The following is a 16,785-nucleotide window of genomic DNA, read 5'->3' as shown; positions in this document are numbered from 1 at the left end:
GTAACTGCAAGACGTGCTGTTATATAGGTCCTATCTGTTATAATTGAAATATATCATAATTGGAAACCAGAAATTAGAATCCCAATCGTCCATGCGCTCAGTAGCTGCTAGACGTGCTGGGATATTTATTTATTGTACAGCGCCCTTGATGCGATTTTCACAAAAATAATGCCATATAAATTATCCAACCATAATAAAAATAAAATATTGATAGATGAAAAAAACGAGGAAGACCGAGAAAGACATGACACGACTAAATCCGACAAATGTGTGTCTTGGATTTAAAAGGGCCAATGTCGAGTTTCATTTTTTTCTTGCCAACGTTTTGTAGAGGGTTGATGTCACACGTATATAAAACAAGTATATTCACACGGAGTGGCGGCTTTCCCTTAATGTCCATTGGGTCAATGATCCCCCAAAATTTGCCACTAATTAAAATAATTTACCTAAAAAATATTATAAAGAAAATTTATAGTATAACGCAATCAGGGTTTGTAATATTTAAAAAAAAAACATTCATTGAAATATATTATTGAAATATGTTTTTATAGATGTTATCTAGTATACTATTAAAGCACGTGCGCCGTCAAGTATTCATGTTATGTCGGATGCGCGGGTCATTTCTGTAACTGTCCCAAAGCTAATGTCTTATCTCTAGATTTTCTCATGAGAAAGAAAGAGATGAAACGTTCCGTGCGTACATGAACATCGGAACATTTCGCCAAAAATTAGTTCGATCGCGGGCATTGTCCCGGGAGATAACAATATGAAAAAAGGAAGATAAGAATAAGATTGATAATAATCATATGATTTTCTTTTTTTTTAATCATTTATTTATTCATATATATGTACATTACAAAATAAAATATCTTAATTCATACATATAGAAATAATTAGGTATATATAAAAAAAAAACACATCAGTATACATAATATCCAAAGAATAATATGTTAAAAAAGTAGGAGAATCTTGTAACGAAAAACTCCCTCAGAGACGTGAAAAATGTCAATTTCCAAAGTGATATTGTTCAACATAGAGATAGCCCTTCCAACAGGCATAACCATTGGCAGGTTGCTCCTGTATATTGGAATGTGAAACAGTCTATGTTGACGCTGTCTAAGGCAATTATCAGGAACATAAAAGCCAATGCTCCGCATAATTCCAGGGTTGTCAATAATTCCGAGCAGCAATCGAAAGAAGTGCGTTGTTAAATACACATTCCTTCTAGTCTTCAAACTGCTGTAACCAAGCATACCCTGGAGGAACTCAGTGGGATAAAGCCATGGATAATATCCGCACTCCCTCATGTAGAGAAACCGAAGAATGATATTGGCATTGGTCTAGACTGGAAGAGACACGATGATAAATAAATTCCTATATATTTTACATACTTACACAAGCACGAATTCTTAATGGAAATGATTAACATAAGCTTATATTTTATCGTCCCCTTTTACAAGATTGATATGAGCTTTGTGAATTAATATTTTTATGATATTACATTGTTTCTTGCTCGTGCTCAATTACCTGGTTTTTGTCCTGTTTCGTATGCTGTATATAATATTGTCTGGTAAAATTTAAATCCTGTACATTTTTAGTAATTTGTTTGTGTTTTAAAAGTTAAATGTACTTTTTTTTTATTTGTGGAATTACGACGACGGCAATTGCGAGTGAGGGATGTTTTTCGACGCTAAAGCGAATTAAGACCCCCTTAAGAAACTCTATGAGCCAAGATAAAGTGCAGTCGCTATGTTCGGTATTTTGTAAATTTGTGTATCCTATTAGAAAAATCTATGTAAACATAAATATATTCATGTATTTTTACCAAAAAAAATGTGTGAAAATTATTGTGAAATACACTTGTACCTATAGTCCTTAAAATTTAGCTGGATTAGAATGACAGCTGTCAAACTAATTTCATTCGTGATAGGAAATTACTGATCACTGATCAAATCGATTTTATCAGTTATTTCATGCAATCGTGAAACTCTGTTTCCGAAAATTGATATAAAAAACGCAAAAACAAGTCTATTATAGTGTGTTTAACACAATTATTCACCAAAAAATGAGACATTTATACTTTTTTCATGAACGACATTAAATGAATTATTTTTTTATTCGATCAATTTGTCCCATCTCTAACGTTTTCGCAAAATGATGTAACCTTTGTAACAACGTCGTTAATAATTAGATTTATTTTAGTTTTAAAGCTGATTTTAAATATTAATGTTGATTTATGTTTCAAGCATTGTAATAAAAAAATATATTAAACCGCCAGATACAAATGATTTTTCGTGTGTCAATATAAATAACTCCTTTGACGTTACTACAAAGTTATGTCGTCACTTTTTCTGACTACTGTCATTCTAATCATGTTACATTTTAAGGACTATAGAAGTGTAAAATTGCATTTGATTTGATGAGAAATAAAGAGCAAAAAAAAACAAAACCCTTAATGTAGTTCAAATAGTTTTTGGTTCATTGGGGAGATTATTGTAATTTTTTATATCTTTGAAAACAATACTATTTTGACCATGACTTGTGTGGAATATAGGAATTTTGATATTATTTTGTTACTTATCATTCTATTTTTTATATTGTTTAAACTATCGCTTTATCTTACCAACATTAAATGAATATATGTAATTGGATGGTAGGCCCTACAATTTATATATATTTTTTAATAGTCTCGAAGTATAAACATTTGACCTGTTCTCCTGTTTTTATTCTAAATATATTTCTTTTTTTTTAATAAGAAATATTTGCGTTCTTATGATTTTTTAAATTTATTTATTTACAATTTTAAAAAACCCGTTAGGGTTACATTAGAAATTTAATATTGTCTAGTCATTTTATGTCTCGTCTAGTTAGTTCAGTCATCATGTGCTTTTTCAGATTGATTTTTAATTTGTCTCCAGTAAAAGTTTTCAAGTAGTAAGGTAGGTCGTTGTAGTGTTTAAGTCCATTATGTAGTATTTTTGACTGTCCTGTGTTTGTCTTTGCTTTTTCAATATGATAGTGTTGTTGTTGTCGGTGTTATATTTGTGTATGTCAGCATTTTTGACTAATATTATGTCGTCGTCTTGTATGTTTCCCAGTGTTATTTTGTGCACAATACCCAAATATTTAATTTTGAGGGCCATTTTCAACGAGTTGCAAATAACTCACTATTAGAAAATGGAATCAAGTTGGGGTAGAGTGGGATTCGAACCACGGACCTTTGGTCCGTGAGTCCGAGACACTAGCCACGGGACCACAACCCGATTTCTTTTAAATGTTTTTTTATTTTTTGTATTGGAAAATTGGTTCTGTCACTATTCAGCCTTTTTACAGTATTATTATTATTATTATGTGGAACATAATGTATTGATTAGTAATTCTGTTTTTTGTTTTTTTTATTGAAAGTGTACTTACTAGTAAGTAAATTTAGAATAATATTATTTACTTTGCAAAGTGCCTTAGGGTAGTATTTGTACAAAAATGCGATTTTTATGTAGTTTTAATTTTATCATGCCAAGAATTTGTTTCTCTTATTCTTTTTTATACGGGGATTTTGAACCCGGAACTTTCTGAATGGTAGCACAACGTGCCTACCACCACTACACACCTCGAATGCGGAAATATTAATTTCATGCTTTGTGAAATCAATAAGGACAAACTGTTTATGATATTTATGTGTACGTGTGTATTGAAAATATAATTATTACTCATTAATCATGGTCACATAAATTATAATGGAAATTCAATCAATAAAATCACAGTATCCGATTAAAATTAATCTATATAAGGGTTTAAGTACCACAGATAAGTCTTAAAACGAAGAACTTTAAGCCTAGAAGGAGAATTGGTTCAGGCGGATGAATCTCACCCACACGATAAAGGTTTCAGATCTTTTACTTCACGAAAGTCAACAGATGGAAGAGTGGAGGAAATGTGGATGTTTAAACATAGGCAGAAGGTGAATGTTACACAGTGTGTTAAGTGGCTACTTAAACCGACCAATGACGGGTCATAAGCCATGTAAAATACCAAAGCCGTATTCCATTGGGGAGTTAATATATATCTCAAAGTAAAATTAAGTTTTCTTTACGAAAATTATAATATTTAAATATACATTTTTTTTCTTCTAAATATGTTCAATTACATAATTACATTTTGTGCATAATGTTATTTATACATTGGCGAGCTTATTGCCAAATGGGAATTTCTTCCAACCAACCCATAAAATAATAGTTTTTTATTTTTATAATTCAAGTTACAGAACATATTCAATAAAAAATATACTCGTAGATTAAAAGCTAAAGATAAATAAAAATTTAAATTAACTTATTTGTTTGTAAATTACCTGAAATTGAAATTATAACTCAATGGGAAAAGGAAAAAAAAGAAAAGAGGAGAGGAGAAGAGATCTTCAGACGTGATTTAAACAGAGATACTGTAGTAACATCTTTGATGGTGGATGAGAGATGATTCCATAGTCGAGCCGCATGGACACTATATGAGTTAGATAAGAAAGAGGAATTGTGGATGGGTATTAATAGTGCCTTGAGAATTAGAACGAAGAGGTAAACCATGAACTGATAAGCGTTGAATTTTTTCACGCAGGTATATAAGAGCGTTAGGACTATGAAGTACATTTAACAGAAGTGAGAGGGAGTGATAGTCTCTCCGCTGTCTAATTTTGAGCCATTTCAATCGCCTACGATAGTCAGAAATGTGGTCATATTTCCTTAGACCAAAAGTGTACCTTACGCATGTATTCTGAAGTCGAGCTTGTTTATCGAGTTGCTCACAGCTTAAATCAGTCATGGAAACATCAGCGTAATCTAGAATAGGTTACTGACAAAGATACTTGAATTTTCATACAAATATACACATTTTCGTACATAAACGTCGATTTTACTTTATACCGTCTCGGTTTGTGCCGATGAAGATAGCGTTTATAATCGCGGCCTAAGACTTTAATATTACCTTCTCAAAAATGTTTTCCCTCTCTGTTGCAAAAAAATTAGATCTAAATAACTCCCTAGGGGGGAAATTCTGTCTGTCTACAGCCATTTGGACACACTCAAAACATTAATTTTTATTTGACTTATTATAGTCCTTAAAATATATCTGTCAGCAAAACTGACGACATAACTTTGTAGTAACGTCTAAGGAGTGATTTATATCGACCCTCGAAAAATCATTCGTATCTGGCATGTTATTTTTTTTTTAATACAATGCTTGACATATAAATTAACATAAACATATAAAATCAGCTTTAAAACTAAAGTAAACCTAATTATTAACGACGTTCTTACAAGGTTATATCATTTTGCAAAATCGCTAGAGATGAAAAAAATTGATCAATGTAAATTGATCGAATAAAAAAACAATTCATTTGATGTTGTTCATGAAAAAAAATTAATTGTTTTATTTTTTGGTGAATAATTGTCTTAAACTCTCTATTATAGGCTTGTTTTTGCGTTTTTAAATCAATTTTCGGAAACAGAGTTTCATGTTTGCATAAAAAAAACTGATATAATCGATTTGATCGGTACATGATCAGTGATCAGTAATTTCCCATCACTGTTGACATTAGTTTAGCAGCTGTCATTTTAATCAAGATATATTTTATGGACTGTAGAAGCTGAGGTCCGTGTTCCCTTGCGTATTATCAATGCGCACGCTTACACGCCAATTCGAAACATGAAATTGTACAGGTTTTTTTTCATTTCATTTTTTTTTGCACCACAACAGGCCAGGAGGCCCAATTACAGTGGTGAATTACATTACAGAACAACCAGGCTTGAGAAAAATCACATTTTCAAATTTTTGTGTTCTCACCGGGAATCGAACCCGGAACCTTCCGTGCGTGAGTCAAGCGTCTTGACCACTACACCACGGAGGCCGCCTTGTTATAAGGCCAATACACCCGTTTCCCTACTGCAGTATCGTACCTACCGGCAATCTTAGTATTCTGATGAGTGTTTTTCTCACTTCCTGAGTTCCGGATACATTTCCTGTCTCACCACTGGCAATGCACTCAGTAAGATAATTAAAGATTATCAAGGTTGTGCAATTAAGATTAGTAATTAATATCTTAACCTTTCCGGGCCTTTAATTGGATGGTTTTATGAGGAACATTAATAATAAATAAATTCAAAGTAAATTTAAAAAAAAAAATTAACAAAAAGTAAAAACATCATTCTATTTAAATTAGTATCACTATTTATTATATAAATAAAACACAAGTGATACTTTAATCCACAAATTTGGAATATCCAGTGACCGGTTTCATCGCTTTCGCGACATCTTCGAGACTGGTATCTTTATTAAAGAGTTAAATGTATTTATACAAAACAGAGGTAAGGATAGATAATTCAAAGTTATATGTAAGTAAATTAAATAAAGTTATTTTTATCTTAAGGATCATTATCAAAATCTTTTCGGGTTAACTAATGAGTTGATATAATGCTATTTAAATGAGTTTAAGTATTTTATTTAATTTTTAGTGTCCCATCCTTCATGAGTGTGGTTTTGTAAATAATGATTTCTGAAAAACAAAGGGTAAAAAGTCATTAGTAAAATTATGAGTATAAAGTAATGTTTGTTTTTTTATTTTTTATTATTAAACCAACTAGGTATGATCATATTATAAGTTTCGTAAAAGGCGATTTTGCCGTATATGCTTATAATTTTTTTTTTTTTTTTTTAAGTTTGTGCATATATTCAACAATGTTTGATTATGTCCAAATGCTTGCAGACTGGCTGGATTTCCTCCTTAGGGAGTTGTTCATATTTCAATTTATTTCAACAGAGAGGGAAAAAAATTCTGAGAAGGAAATATGGAAGTCTAGGCATTTACAGGGCTTATGACCTGTCATTGGCTGGTTTAAGTGGCCACTTTACACACTGTGTAACATTCACCATTCTGCCCATGTTTGAACATCCACATTTCCTAAACTCTCCTATCTGTTGACTTTTGTGAAGTAAAAGAGCTGAAACCTTTATCGCGTGGGTGAGATTCATCCGGCTGAACCAAATCACCTACTAGACAACGCCTGAAAACAATTTTCCAATTTTTATACTTCTTCTTTTACCAGGTAGACTTCCATATTCCCTTCTCAGAAAATTTTTCCCTCTCTGTTGAAATAAATTTAAATATGCACGTATATTCTTTATTACAAGTTTAAAATCATTTTTTGTCTAGTATTAAGTATCTATTACAAACGAGTGGAGGCGTATAAAAAAAAAAATAAAAAAAAGTATCTATTATTATTATAACTGTATTATCGTGTATATGACTCTAGATTTTAATAAATAAATAAAAATGAAATAATTTAAAAAAATATATATTTAAAAAAAACGCTGAACTTCCTTGTTTATTCATCATCATCATCATTACCTTTCCGCACCTTATGGTGCATAGGGCACTGCATTGGTACACCAATCGCAGCGTGTCTTGATAATTATTGTCATATGAAGGTAAGGTGATCAGTCTTTCGCTTCAGGTATTTATTTATTACAGTGGTAAATTAAAGGACAAATCACCCGGACTAAAGAAAATTCACATTTTAATAATTTTATCTAACATTATAGTATTTTATTGAACTTGTATAAATGTATGTCCTTATTAAATTCTCTAGTCGGAAGTGCTGTTTATAGAATGTTACATATTAGTTATCTTAAGACCATAAATTATTATCGTGTCAAGCTTATACTTGAATAATTATTATATCATAAGGGTTATTTATGAAACTGTGTTAAACTCATCATCATCATGCCATGTCCGCTCCCTAGTTGGAGCATATGGTGTCCACAAAGAGGCTCCATGCACCTCTATTGGCTGCCAGCTCCTGTGCGTCCTCCCAAGTCTGGTTCGCGCCCCGTAGTTCTGACAAAAACTGAGCAGTGGACGTCGAGAACCTGATGCCATGTAAAGTAGGCAAGCGTGATTAAGGCTCTCAGGAGACATCCGCAGTATATGCCCCATCCAACCGTATCGCTCCGCTTGATGACAGCTGTCACCGGAGTTTGCTGCGTCCGTTCTCTTATTACTTCATTACTTACATATTTAAACCACCGCACACCCAACATCCTTCTGCGACACTTATTCTTAAACTCAGTATTTTGCTGTTTTGGGCCCTAGTGAGGTGCCACGATTCGCATCCATAGAGGAGAACGGGTGCTACGCAGGCGTTATATAGGCGGCATTTAGTTTTCACTGAGTAAATATCCGATCTCCAGACACCCTTCATATTGTTGAATGTGGCGCCTACTATTCCTAGCCGCACTCCCAGTTTTTTTAAAGCTGTCATTTCCCGTAACCTTACAAAGTCAAACCACCGCACACCCAAGATTCTTCTGAAACATCTATTCTCAAAACTCAGTACTTCACTGTTTTGGGCCTTAGTGAGGTGCCACGATTCGCATCCGTAGAGGAGAACAGGTGGTATGTAGGCGTTATATAGGCGGCATTTGGATTTAACTGAGTAAATATCTTACGAATGTACTCGTTTTGGATTTATTGTTGTTTAATTATTTGCATGTTTTTAAAATACGTAGTTGAAATTGGGTACTTGAAATTTCGAAAATAATGTTTTTGTTGAAAAAGCTTTTTTTTATTTTTAGAACGACTAATAATAGGGAGATATCACATTCTTCGAATACCGAGAAAAATAAACGAAATAGATTTAGAAAAACTAATTGTATTTTCAAAATCAATTTGGATATTGCGACGAAATGTTTTCATACATAACTTCAAAAAAGAAATGATACAAAAATGTGTCCTTAAAAAAACGCGACATGTTTGGCATTGATAATTATTTGTTTCAAAGTTCGTGATAAACATGAATCGTGACGTATTAGGGGTGTGGCTATCGCACTGAGCGTTTTCGCAGGAATTCAGATTTATAAATTTAAAAAAAAAATCAAATGTTTTTTTACTCGACAGTATTTCATAACTTTAAAATTATAAAAAAAGTTACATGTCCCTATTGTACTACTATTACTATACTATTTTTCCCTGTACTGTTTTTACAGAGTTTATTATGGCGTATGACCGTACTCATCCAGACATCTATCTCTTAAGCTAGGGTTTCCTAGGACAGCGGTGCCCGTATTTTAACGGCCGTAGTGAACGGTGATGCGGTGGACAGCCTTCGTAACGTCGACTAGAGAGTGGTTTCCGAGGTAAACGGTGTTAAATGCTGTTGATAATACCGTTTTCCTATGAAACCACACTGTAGTCACCGTTACGACGGCTGTCCACTGCATCACCGTTCACTACGGCCGTTAAACTACGGGCACCGCTGTCCTAGGAAACCCTAGCTTTAGTAATAATTATCTGACGGAGAGGAATCGTCATTAGCATCTGTGACCAATGCCTCCCAAAACCGATTAAAATCAGTATGTCTGTCATCAGGGTGTTATAAAAAGTGCCCTTCTGCTATAAATTTAAGTTCCAGATTCGCATTTTTTGCTTGCAATTGACGTTAAGTAATTTAATACGACGAAATTTTTTATTCCGCCATCTTTAAGCCTTAATTAGCCAGCCCGTTGACTGATAAAAATCAAGCTGATAATCAAACAAAATTAATGATATAAATATGCGTATTATTGCCATTCTATCTTATCTCCGAAATTATATAACATGCAGCAGGTTTTACGAGAGACAGGGGAGACCGAGGAGAGTTGTAGCAGAGTAGAGTTGTAACAATGGCAATTTCAAAAAAATTATGATCGATAGAGAACTGTCAACATCGCGGTTTTATTGTTTTTGATGCGCCAAGTGGTTGGGTGTATACGACATCTGGACGAAAAAAATACCAAAAGCAAATTTTTTGCTAATACTTTGATGGCTGTTTATTCGATATGTATTATGTAAATGCTGACGTGATATTATTTACAATATGCACTCACTATTGAAGTTTCAAAGCGTTATATTGTTTTTTTATAGCTCGCCTCTTATTTTGCAGTTAAAATCCATTATTCTAAACATGGTGTGATTTTTTGGGCCTAGGAGAGTTGAAGCAGCTTCTTTTAACTCCATTTTCATCTATTTTCTCAAATATAATGTTTTATGGTGTGCGTTTTAAAACCGAGTTGTTAATTGTTCTTGTTTCAGAATGCCCAATGAATATGTAAGAATCACAGATAGGGGCATGGCTAGCGTAGAAATCTTTAAACTAGCCTATGAGGAGGTGACTTAAGGGAGTAGGGTCTCAGAAATTCCGCATCATCATACAATCTTAACTTCATTTCACTCTTTCGATTTATGAAAAAGAAAACTCAGTCTGTGATAATTGGTCGCGCTAAAATGCTGGAAAATTCATGTCCATTTATTATATCCCGTCCAATAAAAAATACCAAACAGTTGCAACTCACCTTGGCCCCCGGTTTAACTTGCCTCGGTACTAGGAGACTTGTAAAGCGGGGAGTTGTTTCCGTTTTAGCCGATTTTCTCATTGACCCTGATTATTTTGACCTATTTTTAATTAAGATTACGTAGTGTATAAAATTGGCTATGTTGAGGTATAAAATTCATAGAGGTAGGGCTTTTATGGCTGAGATATACTAGGGAATGTAAAAACTGTTTCAACTCTCCTCGGTGTCCCCTATATTATGTATTGCAGAATGCAAAGTACCGACTGGAAATCCAAGGTCTTAGTGGCTTAATATGAGGATTTTCTACGCAAACATAATCCAGTCTTCGATTATGATCCGAATATAAGGACGTAATACCTTCACCGTGATGGTATAGTTGAAGATAAATTCTCTCGAGCGATTACGAAGATACACCACCGCCCCCCCACCTTCGAGTTTTGGGTAGGTACATCGATATAAAACAAGGGGAAGCGTACATCACGGTACACATATCTATGCACTAAAATGACAAAGCTTCAGTATGACGTCATAGTTGAAGATAAATTCTCTGGACCGATTACGAAGATACACTACCGATCCCCCTACCATCAAGTTTTGATGCAAGTACATCGGTTTCTATCGACGGGTCTAGAACCCCTCGATACGTTTTTTTTACTTTAAAACATAAAATATTATTTAACACGACATAAAAATATCTATTTTATATAAAAAAAACTTGTTTCAATTTTTAAGTTAAAAGTCGATTAATGAAATGACCCTTTACTTATCTACTCTGTTGTGTTAATCAATGTTTCCGCATGTACAATAAAATTTTAGAGAAATTAATAACTTCTTTTTTTTTAAATATAATTATCTTACATTTGTGTTATTATATTTTTCGCGAGTTGGCAACATTACGAGGCTACTTCACGCATGCGCGCGGCGAAATTGGGGCTAAGTTGGCGATTTTTTAGGACACAGTCCGATGTATTCAAATATGATTCTACGCTCCTTCTGGACTATTCTTAATTCTATGACCACATTGTTTATCAAACGTAATCTTACATATACTTTAAAATGTTATCTTGAATAGAAATTGTGTTTTCAAATAATGTTTTTGTGTCTCTTTATGTCAATTTTTTGGCATTTACTATTTCTTCTACAAATAGGAACCTAAGTATTTTACTAATTGATTTTAAAGACAATACACGTCTTTGAAAATGCTGCTATGGACTTTGTAATGACTTTACTATTGAGTAAATAAACTTATTGAGTATTTTATATGGTACATTCTAGTGTCATTATTTAAAATTTTCATTATAAAAAAATATATATTTTGTGTGTGAATCATTACCGTTTCCCTATCCTCACCTGATGGTGCATAGGGCACTGCATTGGTTTACCAATCCAGCGTTGAAAAATGATCAGTCTTCCCCTTAAGGTGCCATTATAATATATGTATCTAGTGTAAAAACACTTATTTAAATAAATATTTTATTTTTTGATTATTTAGTTCTAATAATACAATGAGGAACTTCAATCTTACGGGAAATTGGATACAAAAATGTTTTCTTTTACGCGCAGTAAAAATTAGAGCATTAAATTGTTTGTCAAAGTTTCTTGAAAATGAACGAAAAAAATAATAAAAAATATTTTAACTCTTGTGTGGCTGTGATTATTTCTGCACACCTCAAAGTCCAATGATCTCAGAATATGTTCTTCAGATATCCAGGGGTTCTTTTAACCCTGTCACATCCGAAACCACGATGATCAGTATGAGCAAGAAGACATATTGGCACATCAAAATAAATTTTTAGAACGAATAAAATAAAAAATAAAATTTAAAAAAATATTTAAAAAAGCCAATGGTTGCTTACTTCTGCACGGAAGAAACGAAGAGGGGGGAGGGGGGAGTCTGATATTGCACCGCGCTCCTCTCACTTAAGGGGTGCAGAAGTAAGCAACCATTTGTTCTTTTTAATATTTTATTTTTACAAATTTTCTTCGTTCTGAATATTTTTTAAATATGCCAATATGTCTTCTTGCCCATACTGATCATCGTGGTTTCGGATGTGGCAGGCTTTAAAGAGCACCTGTATATCACTGTTGCTTTGGGCTAGCGATGTAAAGACAAAAAAATATGAAAGATAGATGACGGCAATATAATTGACTCATAGTTCCCAAGATTTGACCTTCACTGGAGAGCTTGAATATTGATTAATTTTTTAATTCCCGAATTCAAATTTTTTATAGGTTATTTTTAATTGGTACCTACGTGTTTTATTGCGACGAAAATTCAATGACGATGTTCATAATAGGAAAATAATATTGGTGATCAAACAAGCAAACAAATCGTCACGTCGTTCCTCCTTAGGGGTATGCAGAGAGGATAGAACGCTATCTTTGCATACAAACCTCGCTTCCTCCGCATTAATACATCTCATCCAAGCACGCTGATGATTCCGACTTTTGACTCGTCCATCTTCAATTATTTATTGGATTTGGTCATGTCAAATCGCTATGCGAGATCTGAAGTGCCGCTCCTGCAGAAAAAAAAATTCTTGCGAAATGCTGTTGTGCAGAGAAACATTAAATTGCTACTTGGAACCAATCGTTGGGTTTCTTGCGCAAGTTGGTAACTGCAAATTTTCGAAAAATGAGATGTCTTCATAAATGGCATCAAAAAGTATTCGCTTAAAAAGTAAATAAAAATATTTCGAGTTTTATAAACGCACAAAACAATATTTTATAATATTCGACTTGTGGTTTTATTTGAATTGTTGATTTGGGATGAGTTTTTAACTTTAAAAGTGCAATATCTCACCACTAGTAAAATATAGTTACGAACTTGTGCCAGAACCCGGCGTAATAATCACCTAGAGAGTTGTGTCCATATGATAATTTTATATCTAAGAAATAAATAAGAGCTACGTGGCATTGTCCGACGTTTTTAATACAAAAACATTTGGTAAATGTTTGTCTCAGGAAGCAAAACAAGCAGTTCGCAATGGAGTTCTGGTGCCGACCCTAATGCATGGTAGCGAAGTATGGAATTGGAGAAAAAAAAATTCAAAAACTTTGTAACCATTCAGAATGTTGACAAAAAATTTGGAGGAAATATTACTCAATTAATATAAATTCGTAATACATAAAAACATTTTTATAATATTCGTAGTATGAATTTATTATAGGGCAGCAAAAATACACTTTTTAGACAAAAAAAGTTATTTATGCAAATTAAGAAAAACACAGATTAATGTTTGTAAAATACGTTATATTATAAAAATACTCATAATAATCAGTATTTAAAATGTCAGTTTCAAGAATGGTTTTTTTTATTTTTAATATTTCTGCGTGTATTTCTGTTCATACTCTTCGTCAGGAAACAGAAGACTTTAAAATAAAATCTGCCCTCTATCACAAAATTTATTTCGTGCTAGTCATTGCAATTATATTTTTCATTAATACATTTATGAATGGTTTTTGCTGTAATTAATCATTATCCGCCATTAATTAATTGTGCCTAAATCCTGTAATAAATTGGTTTTAAAGATTCAAAGTTACTCCTCAAGTGATACCCAAGTTTTTATTCTAATAAAGCACTATACAGGAAATTTATGGTATCATCATCATTCCCTTTCCTCTGTATTGGTACACCAATCGCAGCGTAAATTGATCTTGATTTTTTTGTTATATGAAGGTAAGATGATCAGTCTTACGCTTCAGGTACCAGTCCAGGGACTATGAAATATTCTAGTGTAAAAAGACCTTTTTAAATAAATATTTCATATCAGCCGTGTCGTGGTAGGGAAACGCGCTGACTGCTACACCCTACGAGGCCGATATATGGTATAGTGGCTTATTAAAATGTTAAAAGATTAAATAGATATTTTAAGACACATTGATGGAAGGAGTGCTCTCCTGTAATGTAATGCATTTATTTAGATAGTTGTAAAAAAAACTTAAACTATTTATAACTTGCATTATACTGTATAAAAATAATTTCTATTAGGTACTATATTACAAGTTATTAAATTCAGATGCATTATTTTTCCTAACTTATTTCGTATTCTCATTCTCTCCTTAAATTATAGTTGTGTTATTTTTTATTTAAAGCGTTAATTTTGTGGTCAAACATTTCAACTAATGTTAGTAAATAGTATTAACCGCTTAGCGAATTTTCAATGTCTACCGGTTTCAAAACGTACCAGTCCCTTCATCAGGAAACTAACTGCATTGTGTGCATACTTAACACACTGTCTTCCTCTTTTTTTCAAAGCTCTTTAGGTAGTTTTATTTATTTGTTTATTTATTATGGATAACTTATATAGCGCCATTTTTGTGATAAAATACCTCAAGGGCGCTTTACATGGTGATTCTATTGTTAAATTAATTTAATTGAAGCTTTTAAATTTGTAATTTAATTAAAACAATTTATTTTGTTGTCACGTGCTACGGATTTATTCAAATGATTTAGAGAACAAGTAGGTTTTAAGTTTTTTCCGAAACATCACTTCACTTTCACAGCCTCGCACCTCTGCTGGGAGAGCATTCCATGCCATAGGGCCTGCGACCGCAAATGCGCGTTCTCTAAATTTAGTGCGCTGTTTGCGTAGAGGTATAATAACTTTTCCTCTCGCCGTAGACGTAGCTGATCTAAGCGTGAGACGCCTGTCAGCTAGTTCATCTGGAATGCATAGTTCCCTTAGATATTCCGGAGCAGAGTTGTGCAGTGACTTATACATAAGCCAACAGAGTTTGTATTCGACCCTCTGTGGAAAACGTAGCCAGTGTAGTTCCCGAAGTAGTGGAGTGATATGACTGAACTTAGAGATTCCGAAAATAAGTCTCGCTGCGGCATTCAATACAGATTGTAGGCGAGTCATTTTGTTCATTGGTAGACCTGCATAGATACCATTACAATAATCGACTCTAGACACTACAAACGCATTTATTAATTGACGGGCGGCATCAACCGGCAAATTTTTGCGTATGCATTTAATTTGTCTCAGCTGGTAGAAGCATGAACTTATTGTTCTACTAATTTGAGCGTCAAGAGATAGGTCAGAATTGAGTAAAACTCCCAGTAGTTTTACGGTGGGTAAAGCGGTACTCCCTACATTGGGTAGAGCCGTATCCTGGATCAAATTCTGTCGTCTGGCTGAAGCCACCCACAGTTGTTCAGTTTTTGACGGGTTTAATGTTAGTCTGTTTTCAGCCATCCAGTTTCCTATTTTCTTGATGCATCCATCAATTAAATTGACAAGCACACTTCTCTCGCCTAGTTTGCAATAAAAATAAATCTGCGTATCATCTGCATAGCAGTGCGACCACAATCCACTCATATCCAATCATAGTTCTTGTAATATTATAATAAAAATACAAAACCAATGCACTAAAATCAAATGGACAATGTTATAAAGACAAAAATTTGAAAGAATCAAATCCATCAGATTTAAAAAAAATGCATTTTATAATTTATCCAAATATTTTAATCTTAGGGCCATTTTCAAAATGTCCGATAATTTAATTTATAGCCCAAACATCAGTGAGATCAATATGGAATGTCCTATTTTGAGATAAACATCCCGATATGTTAATAATGAAATAAATTAATGTTTTCAAATAAAAAAATATTAAAGTCAGATAGTTTACCCATTTTTTAAATATATACTTTAAAAAAAAAAAAAGTTTTTTTACAATAAACAGAATAATAAAACAGAGCATTAAAAAAATAAAGCATAATTACATATCAATGAAATACATATTAATAGAAAAATAGTAAACAAAAATCCCAAATTTTAATGAATTTTTGCTCCTATAGTAAATAATGGACAGTTATAATATTTTTGTATAACATAAGAAAGAAAAATAAAATATTCTGTAAAAGATAATATGGTATTCTTTTTTTTTTATAGTAATTAAAAAAGGAAATAAAAATTAAAAAAAAAAAACAAAAATATTCCTTGCAACAAAATAAATCATAGAAAAAAAGAGTTTATATCTTTTGTTTGAATCCAGGATAGTGCATGTTTTTTAAAAGAAGGAAAATTTTGAAAGTTTGGAATCAATGAAATATTATCAGTAAAAAAATAATTAAAAATTTTTGGGCCTATAAAATATGCATGTCTCTGTGCGAGCCTCGTTTTACAATGTGGTAGTTCTAACACACAATTCCTTCTTTGACTTGATCTATTTGAATTACTTGTAAATAAATTTTGGTTCTCAAATATATATTTTAAACATTGAAAACAATATATTTGTCTTAGATCTAAAAGTTTAGCTTTGAAAATATAGTATTCATAATTATTATAATAATACAAATAAAGTAATTCAGTCAGACCCTTTGCAAACCTCAAAGTGCAATTATCTCAGAATGTGTTTTTCAGATATATCTCACTATTGCTTTGGGCTAGCGATGCATTCATTAACCTA

At 32.6% G+C, this 16,785-nt stretch overlaps 1 protein-coding gene across 1 annotated transcript in view; it reads left to right on the top strand.

The window, feature by feature from the left end:
* Positions 1-16,785, top strand: part of cue (Low-density lipoprotein receptor repeat domain-containing protein cueball) — a 49,237-nt gene that overhangs the window by 23,123 nt on the left and 9,329 nt on the right. The window lies entirely within an intron of this gene.

Source organism: Micrasema longulum, unplaced genomic scaffold, assembly GCF_059751315.1.
Source record: "Micrasema longulum isolate JH-2025_06_02 unplaced genomic scaffold, ASM5975131v1 h1tg000710l, whole genome shotgun sequence".
Lineage (NCBI taxonomy): Eukaryota > Metazoa > Arthropoda > Insecta > Trichoptera > Brachycentridae > Micrasema > Micrasema longulum.
This window is presented reverse-complemented; position numbering and strand designations above follow the sequence as displayed.